The sequence below is a fragment of the Erpetoichthys calabaricus genome, chromosome 12, assembly GCF_900747795.2.
Source record: "Erpetoichthys calabaricus chromosome 12, fErpCal1.3, whole genome shotgun sequence".
Classification (NCBI taxonomy): Eukaryota; Metazoa; Chordata; class Cladistia; order Polypteriformes; family Polypteridae; genus Erpetoichthys; species Erpetoichthys calabaricus.
In genome coordinates this window covers 122378624-122389409 of record NC_041405.2, presented here as the reverse complement: position 1 = coordinate 122389409, position 10786 = coordinate 122378624, and positions in this window count along the sequence as shown.

Below are 10786 nucleotides of genomic sequence, written 5' to 3'. Positions count from 1 at the left end.
ATACTACTAATTTGCTGAGGTTCACCATGTGTTATTTGATATCCTTGTGTGAAAATTATAGCTTCCTGTTTTGATTTTTATTAATATGCTAAATTAACATTATTTTTCACTCAATCAATTGTTCTTCATTTAATAAGACACAGCTTGATATTAATGTTTTTTAATGTGCTAATACTACAAAATCTTAGAATTGAAAAGTTACACTAAAGTGTTTTCTGAATGAACTTGGAAAGTGTTTTGTAGCAATTGCTACATAACATATTTAAAATATAGGCAAACTGTTGTCAAGGTCATAATAATAACTAACCATAATTTGTGGTGAATATCCTCAAATATGATCTGAACATCTGTAAGGTGATAATTCAGCTACACTACTAATTCACTTGTTCTAAAAATGAAAAGTCATACATCTTTCCATTTCCAGAACCTTTATAATCCAGTTTTAGGTTAGCAGAGATCAAATCTTTCAGGTTTATCATAAGCACCAAACTATTCCAAGGTACAGTCACACTTACTCTTACCAGGCCATTTTGGAGTGGTCCGTTAACTTGCATATCTGTGGCATGGGAGGAAATCGGAACAGCCAAAGAGAAAACCCTGACAATCTCCACAAAGGCCATGATTGTGAGAAAAACTGATCCAAAGTACCTGGAGCTGTAAGAAAGCAGTACTAGCTACTGTACCCCCTTGCCACATTAAGCAAATTCAGGTAGTACATGTGTCTGGGAAAACATTCTGTGATATAGAAGTATGTCTTATGAAGTACAAATCATAATATAAAAAGGAAAAGTAGTTTATATCAAGATTTAAATACTAGTAAATAGGCAGACCAAAAAAAAGAATACACAAAACTAAGTGAACACGGCAGATGACTGAAGAAAGTAATTATTAAATGTACGGCCCTCAGGGCTTCCAAGGTAAATGAATGTTGAACAAAATTTAAGTGTAAATTTATCATTTTTATTATTTGTGCATTTTTGCCACTATAGAAAGTAAATCATGTTAAGTGGCACTGCACAAAGCAAGGGGCCCAACGTAATTCAAACACCTCGTGTTATTTATTTGGTGTAATTTCAATATGCTAATTTTAATTAGATTATGGAAATATTTATTTATTTATTGCTGGTAGAGTAGTTAGCCCCATGGATCGAGTGTCCTGGGCTTAAATCTTGCTCCGGGTTATTGTCTTTGTGGAGTTTAGATGTTGTTCCCATATCTGTGTGAGTTTTACCCAGGGACCCCCAATTTTTCTCCAAAATGCCAACTGACATGCAAGTCAGACAAACAGAAAAACAGGTGACCCTAAATTGTTCCAAAAAGAATGTGGATGTATGACTGGTCAGTCTGTTGGTTGGTCGGTTGGTATGTCTGTCTGTCTGTCTGTCTGTCTATAAGGATTGTTGTATCAACTTCATTAATTCATCATGGATGTCTTCCATAGGCTGGAATCTATTGGGTGAATTTAATTGATCACTTCTGTTCTGGATGGGTACGTATAATAGCTGCTGTCTTGGAACTCGTTGGGATAATCTACATCTATGGTAAAATAAACTTACTTGCAAACTTCTTTGTCAGACTTATTTTTAACAGCTTATAATGAGCTCATTGTGTATGTTCAAATGCCCTATGTGAGAAATGAGATATTTTTTTTCCATTTTGATTTATGGAAGCTACTGTAAGAATTACTGATTGTAATAGCCAATATATATATATTTTTTAATATTTGTCTCTTATAGGCCAAGGTCATTTTATTATACACTGTTAGTGAAAAGAATGGACATGTCCAGAAATTTTCATGTTATTGATTGAAATTTATCCCTTTTTCATCAAAATACCGTTGAATTCCATTTTAAAATATAGCCAAGACATTACTAGTGTTTTTAATGACTGTTGCTACTTGGATAAGCTAAGGGAGTTGACCATTAGGACACTGAAGGAATTGCTGCTGAAAATTGACCGTTGGAGTCATATGTGAATAATAAATAACAAAAATCAATCATTTCTAGCAGTAATAGCCATATTATTAATGTTGTACTTGTATTTCTAAGTCAATTTCATGGAATCTTGATAAAACAATCATGAAAATATCTTAAGTGTGTCCAAACCTTATATATGATAGAAATAGTGAGACATCTTTTCAGGCGCAAGTCAACAGATTAGACTATCTCAAGATGGCAATAGAGCCCATTAAGATGAAGCCATTACTGGAAGAGGCAGGTCCAGGAAACCATGACCCAGAAGTGACATCACTGGTGCTTCTAGTCGTCATTAGGCAACAGTGCCAACCCTCGACTTAGGGTGGAATTACCATTAGATGAGCCCCCAAGCGCATATGTATGACACCTTACACATACCTGTATACATACAACTGTCAAAGCATACAAGAAAAACGGTGCTGTCACCATCAAATTCATTAAAGATGATGGATACAAATAAATGAATAGCTTTATTGTGCATACAGACATAAATGTAATTTTTTGGCGCTTCTAGTCTTGTAGGTTATTAACCAATAAATGTAAGTAAATAATAATATAAATTATGATATAGTAGAGGCAATTTGCAATCAAGAAGAAGAAAACAAATTAAGGTCATTTGGATCTTGAACAAAATGTTATCTCAGGTGTCCATTGTGAATTGAAAATGGAAGGTAACAATCCAGGTGGTCTCTCATTGCCACTTGGGTCTTTCTTCAGTACTCAATGGAGCCCAATGTTCATGGCTGTGGTGGGCTCATGTGGTGGTCTAACTTTGGAGTCTGCCAGCAGTGAGTTTGTTGTCTTTCATTTCATTAGAGGTCCATTTTCAAGGCCAAAAGTATAGTGATGTCATGTATAACTTTCAAGACACTGAGAGAAAAAAAAAGAAAAAATGTATACAAGCTTGTTTAACAGGAGAATTTCTAAAGACCTAAAAACCTGACTCAATTGTAACTTTCTGACATTCTGTGAATATGAAGAGATAGGAGTTAAATAAAAGTTGGAAGTACTACTGTATAAATACTTTTTTCTCATTAGCATCTTTTGTTATTTTTGTGGGTCAAGGCTAAATCAAACCCTTTGGTTTTTGCTTCATAAATTTTATAAAACTGTTATGTGAAAAGTTTCGCTATCTCATTTTGCTTCTGCTCATTTGTTCTCCAGGAGGAAACCGATTCATCAAGGATATTGAAATGATGATTGGCAAGAAAAACTGTTATTTCTGGTTGTGGTGGAGAGCTTGCTGGTTTTTCTTTTCTCCCTGTTTACTTACGGTGAGCACTGCATTTGAGTTTCATTTTAATATTGAAAAATTCATAACATTGGAGATGTAAAAGTAAGGATCAATCCGACAGGTGCTGTCCATCTCCAAACAGAAAAATCGGGAGTGGTCTCCCCTCGACTTTCTCATGTACTCTGATATGGGGATGGACATTTGAGGAGTAAACCGCAAGACAATGATTATATTTTTATATTATGTACTTAAGGAACCATCAACATCAAAATTAAATCAAATCAAATTAATAATATATTAAACAACTAGCAAAATACCCGCGCTTCGCAGCGGCAAAGTACTGCTTTAAAATTTTAAATAATAAACTGAGGGAAAATGTACCAATAATTATTTGTTAAGGATCTCATTGTATACCACGTTGTCAGTTCGCCCCTCTGGTTGTAATATGACCAAGCTGTGCGCTGAGCTTATTCTTGAGCATGCAACGTATAGTTGGCCATGTGAAAAGCAATCTTGCCTGAAATCAATGCCAACCTTTTGTAGGGTCTGTCCCTGAGACTTATTAATTGTCATTGCGAAGCAGTGCCTTACTGGAAATTGGAGGCGTTTGAATTGAAATGGGAGATCAGAGGGTATAACGGGGATGCGAGGAATAAAAACTCTCTCCCCTGAGCCACCGCCAGTAAAAATAGTTGCCTCAATTAGGTTCTTTTGCAGACATGTGACCTGAAGTCTCGTGCCATTATAAAGTTTCGGTGGCTGTAAGTTTCTCAGTAACATTATTGGTGCCCCAAACTTCAAAATTACATTATGCTCAGGAGTGCCTGGAGGATTCAGAGTGTGGACCAAGCTGCAGGCTATGGATGTATATATGTACGTAAGTAGGATTCAGTTAGCGTTGGGAACCCACGTACCAAAGTTCTTGAAGATGGGCCCATTAAGTAACAAAGACCGTTGGAAAATTCAATATGGCGGCTGACAGTGGTATCATACCAACAAAATAAATACGTACAACGGTTTCGGTTAGCGCAGGGAAGCCGCCTACCAAATTTCATGAAGATGGGGCCATAAATAAGAAAGTTTAACATGGCGGATGTTGTCGATCGTTATGACCGTTACGTGTAGAATTTTGAAATGAAACCTGCTTAACTTTTGTAAGTAAGCTGTAAGGAATGAGTCTGCCAAATTTCAGCCTTCTACCTACACGGGAAGTTGGAGAAGATGAGTGGAGATGAGTGAGTCAGTGAGGGCTTTGCCTTTTATTAGTATAGATGTACAGTATATGTGTATGTATATACAGTATGTGTGTGTGTGTGTGTGTATATATATATATATGTACTGTATGTGTATATATATATATATATATATATATATATATATATATATATATATATATATATATATACAGTAATCCCTCGCTATATCGCGCTTCTCCTTTCGCGGCTTCACTCCATCGCGGATTTTATATGTAAGCATATTTAAATATATATCGTGGATTTTTCGCTGCTTCGCGGGTTTCTGCGGACAATGGGTCTTTTAATTTCTGGTACTTGCTTCCTCAGTTGGTTTGCCCAGTTGATTTCATACAAGGGACGCTATTGGCAGATGGCTGAGAAGCTACCCAGCTTACTTTTCTCTGTCTCTCTTGCGCTGACTTTCTCTGATCCTGACGTAGGGGGATTGAGCAGGGGGGCTGTTCGCACACCTAGACGATACGGACGCTCGTCTAAAAATGCTGAAAGATTATCTTCACGTTGCTATCTTTTGTGCAGCTGCTTCCTGAAACGACATGCTGCACAGTGCTTCGCATACTTAAAAGCTCGAAGGGCACGTATTGATTTTTGCTTGAAAAACAAACTCTGTCTCTCTCTCTCTCTCTCTTTGTCTGCTCCTGACAGAGGGGATGTGAGCTGCCGCCTTCAACAGCTTTGTGCCGCGGTGCTTCGCATACTTAAAAGCCAAACAGCCCTATTGATTTGTTTGTTTTTCTCTCTATCTCTCTGACAGCCTGTGCTCCTGACACGCTCTCTTTTGAAGAGGAAGATATGTTTGCATTCTTTTAATTGTGAGACGGAACTGTCATCTCTGTCTTGTCATGGAGCACAGTTTAAACTTTTGAAAAAGAGACAAATGTTTGTTTGCAGTGTTTGAATAACGTTCCTATCTCTCTACAACCTCCTGTGTTTCTGTGCAAATCTGTGACCCAAGCATGACAATATAAAAATAACCATATAAACATATGGTTTCTACGTCGCGGATTTTCTTATTTCGCGGGTGGCTCTGGAACGCAACCCCCGCGATGGAGGAGGGATTACTGATATATATATATATCCATCCATCCATCCATCCATTTTCCAACCCGCTGAATCCGAACACAGGGTCCCGGGGGTCTGCTGGAGCCAATCCCAGCCAACACAGGGCACAAGGCAGGAACCAATCCCGGGCAGGGTGCCAACCCACCGCAGTATATATATATATATACTAGCAAAATACCCGCGCTTCGCAGCGGAGAAGTAGTGTGTTAAAGAGGTTATGTAAACATATATATACATAAACATATATACTTATATATACATATCTACGTATACACATATCTACATATATACATATATATATATATATATATATATATACACATCCACATATATATACATACATCAACATATATATACACATACATATACACACATACATACATACACACACATATATATATATACATATACATATTTACATATCTACATATATATACACATATATACATATCTATCTATCTATCTATCTATCTATCTATCTATCTATCTATCTATCTATCTATCTATCTATCTATCTCTCTCTATATATATACATCCCCGTGCTTTCCAGCGGCGAAGTACTGCTTTTAAATTTTTATTAAGAAGAAAACCTTTTTAAATTGAGTGAAAATCTACCAATAACAATTTGTTAAGGATCTGTTTTTTTGTGAAACTGACTTCACACAGCCTCTCCGCTGTTTTATAAACGAACGTCATATAAGGTCTTCCTTTTTCGTTGCTTTGCCAACGGAAGCAGCCTTTTTATTTAATCCTGTTTTTACGATTGTTCTGTCTGTATATCACGTTGTCAGTTCAGCACTCTGGTTGTAATATGACCAAGCCGTGCAAGCACACTCTTGAGAATGCAACGTATAGTTCTACAGGAGAAAAGCAATCTTGCCTGAAATCAATGGCAACCTTTTGTAGGTCTATGAACTTAATTTAAACTTTAGGTTTACACGGTGCTTTCTTTCCGAAGTACCTGCACTCATGAATATGTCTGTATGCGTCAGTCGCTCAAATCCCCGCGGTTCGCACCGGTGAAGTTCTGCTTTTAAATTTTTATTAAGAAGAAAAGAAAACCTTTTAAAATTGAGGGAAAATATACCAATAACAGTTTGTTAAGGATCTGTTTTTTTTGTGAAGCTGCCTTCACTCGAGTGATCACTTTGAGCTTTAAGCCTGAGAAATCACCCCGTAAATGCACACGTTTAATTGCACATCTGTTAATATGTATGCTTACAAAGTATTAAAAGACACTCAACAATTACACAGTATTAACCCTTTAACCGCCAACTCCCTAAATATTCCCCACGCCAGGCGAAATCTGAACAATTTTCGTTTTTTTACTTTTTTACATTTTTTTTTTACATTTTTTACATTTATTCATGCAGTATTGACCACTAAATGTTGTGCAAGTTGCCAGTGTATACACGAAATCTATAAATGTAACCTGAATTCTCAGCTAAGCAAAACATCTTGATACCAAACCGTGCCCTTTTCAATGGTAGATACTGTCTAAACTGTAAGCGGCCCTTCCACGACAATAAACTTTCATCAACTGCAACTGACGGTCCTGGCATGTAGGGCAACTGAAATGCTTCAAATAAATGATCAATCAAAGGACGTAGCTTGAACAAGTGGTCGCGGTTTGGATCTTTCTTATCTGGCTCGTTTCTGTTGTCATTCAAATGAAAGAATTTCAGCAGCAAAGAGAATCGGTTACGTGTCATGACAGCTGCAAAAATAGGTGTTGCATACATAGGATCTGTAGACCAGTACATCTCAATATCTGGTTTTCTGATTATTCCCATCAACATCAAAATCCCAATGAATTTTTTCATTTCGTTTTCATCAGTGTCAAACCAAGCACGAACACGGGAATGTGGAGGTAAATTGGGATTTTTCTCAATAAACTGTGCTGCATACAGATTTGTCTGATGAACAAAATGTCTGATCAAATCAGGTGACACAAACAGCTCATAAAACTGCTCAGCATTGTAATTGTTTACATCAACAATAAAGCCACACGTTCCCTCAAACGAATGCAGAAAAGGTAGTTCACCACGGGCAGCAGCCCAGCTGAGATGCTGGGGATACACCCACTCAGCGCCGTCATCCGATGCCTCTTCATTCACAGTATCATGCAGCGCACGTTGCTGCTCATCACTGTCACTAAAATCTTCTTCAGAACTGCTACAATCATGATCAGAACTGTCCAAAATCGCCTGCAAAGCCTCACTTGAAGTCAGTTTACGTTTCGCCATATTCACAGCTGTTACATGCGAATCACGTCACATGACCGGCCAAAACAACCACAGACTTGTCGAAATACAACGTAGTAATAATACCCACGCCAAACCGTCAGTTATACTACTTGCCAGGCATTCATATAACCACAGGCAAATGTGCCGGATAATTCCGGCAGTATGGCGTTAGCAATAAAACAACGGTGCCGGATATATCCGGCAGAGGGCGGTTAAGGGGTTAAAAGACACTCAACAATTAATGTCATTTACCTTCGTTCCCGCGTTTGACTCGTGCTGTAAATCTCTTCCTTGTTTTCACTTCACGTGATTACGTAGGAGGCGTAATACGTGATGACGCGATATGTGACTCCGCCTCCTCCATTAGAGTATATGGACAAAAAACAGGTTCCAGTTATGACCATTACGTGTAGAATTTCGAAATGAAACCTGCCTAACTTTTGTAAGTAAGCGCCAGAGGCGATGCCCCTAACGTACCACACGCTGTGGCGCAACGTTAGGGGCATCGCCTCTGGCGCTGACGTCCGAGGTTCGATTCGCAAGAGGGAGTGCAGTGGAGTGTGTACACCTGATGAGCCCAGAATGAGTCCGAAACACGTGTCGTGTACTCTTTGCATTTATTTGACAGTAAACTATTTCAACCATTCTATGATCTGCTCCTCACAAACTGAGGGCACCGTGGCGGATGTTAGCAGATTGCTGGCCAACCACAAGCGCTACCTGGTAGGTAACCACCCATACAATCAGATTGTGACACAGACTTCGAATGCCGTGAATATATATATATATGTATATATATGGTTTTGCAGCCATGCGCTTTTTTTCCAACCTAGAAGACGTCTCTTGAGCTCCGTTTAAATGCCTCGTTGATTGCATGTCTTCCAAGGTAGTTTCAATACCCATTTCCTGCACCGAGTCATCTCCCCTTTTATGAGTGACTGTGTTAGTGGCGGAACTTCGTATAGGTCTTTGAACGCACTGAATACTTGTAACTGGTGTCGCCTGTAGGCTACTTTCGACAGGGAATGGAAGCAATTGTCGAGTAACAAAAATTATTTGTAAGTGATTTCAAATTGAAGAAATAGTAAAAACTTGATCACTTGGGTCAATACCTAAAGAAATACACCCAGCAAATGCAATTGAGAATACACCAGAATCTGAATGATTTAATTGTTGCTGTGCGAGGTTTGTAAGGAAACAAAGCATGAAGGAAACGAAGCTGCTCTTCAGTGAGGTTGAATTTTTTATCAGCATTTAAAATGTCATAGACATAAATTACAGCACCATCATAATAGGTACACACCCAGTGAGTCATTCATTCAGTTTCTGCAGAAGGTAATATTTGAATATGTTTTGCATTTTGTGGAATGGGCATTATAGGTATGTCAGGAGTCCACATTAGCAAAACCTCTTGAGGTTGGAAAATTGTATGCGCAGCTAAAATTTCGTTGAATTTGCTCATGTGATCTGTTGATAAATAATCATTATTTACCAACTCATTCATTGCAAAATCTGACAGTGGTAAGATCACTCCTTCCATAACACTAAACACAAACACTAAGTAGACACTAACACTAAAAAACGGCAACACCGCCAGGAAGAACACTAAATGAGATAAAGTAAAAGTCTACTAAACTTCTTTATTATAACTGCTTTATTGTAGCAGGTGAGGGGACGCTGGTGCACGCTTGTTGTTGCCGCTCATCCCTGTTAACAACACTTTTCACAAAATTTGCATTAATTCTGCACTTTCTTACGCTTGTTTTATTTCGTTAATTGTACGTATAGTTTGTGGATACAGCTGACTCGAATTGCATGGATTTGGCTTAATATTTACAGATTTTATGGACTCCACTTTACTGGTAACAGCTGAGTCTGTGGATCACGGGACGAGACCTATGAGCATTTCTTTGTACCTGGCGATCTAGCACCTCGGGATGATCTGTCTCCGTGATTATATTCGCTATGCTGAATTGCTCCTGTTTCATCTTACAGTACTCTGCGACCGGGAACTGATCTGATGTTCATACTAACCTGGTTTATGGCTTATGGCTCCGAGGCGATCATGCCTGAAATTACCAAGCGTTACTGTTTATGGCTGTGTATTGGAACATCCAAATCCTGCTTCCTCCTCCTGCTGTGCTTTCTGCTGCTTGCTATCGCTGCTCACCTACGCTACCACACCCGCCTGTCCTACCGGCTCCGTTGTGCTGTGCTACGTCTACACTGCTATCAGCTAAGTATCACTTACTATTTTAGCGCTTTGAGTACTGAGAAAAGCGCTATATAAATGTAATGAATTATTATTATTTATTATTAAACACTAAAGTACAAAAACAAAGTAGAAAGTAACACTAAACCGCAACACCGCCGGGAACACCAGCACACCGCGTCTTCTAAACACTAAGAAACACTAAGTAGAAAAACTAAAGGAAAAAATATTATTCAGTAAGTAGCGCGTCTACTAAACAGTAAATCAGTAAAGGAGAAAGGACTAAACACTATGGAAGAAGAACGGCAAGACCGCGTCAGCTGCAGAGCTCAGCTCGGAGTGAAATGAAGTGAATGAAATCAGGTGAATGGGAGGGGAGATGATCACGTGACTCCCACACCTGCCTTAACTCTCCATCCATCCACAAAGACAGTCTCTCGGATCCCAACTCTCCTTTCGCACACCGCGTCTACTAAACACTAATAAGCACTAAGTAGATACACTAAAGGAAAAAATACTATTCAGTAAGCACCGCGTCTACTAAACAGTAAAGGAGAAAGGACTTTAAACACTAAGGGAAAAGAACGGCAAGACCGCGCCAGCTGCGGAGCTCAGCTCGGAGCGAAATGAAGTGAATGAAATGAGGTGAATGGGAGGGGAGATGATCACATGACTCCAACACCCGCCTTAACTCTCCATTCCACCACAAACACACAAACACAGTCTCTAGGATCCCAACTTTCCTTTATATATATAGATTACGCTGTGCATTCTATAGTATAATTAACTGTTTTTGTGCTTAA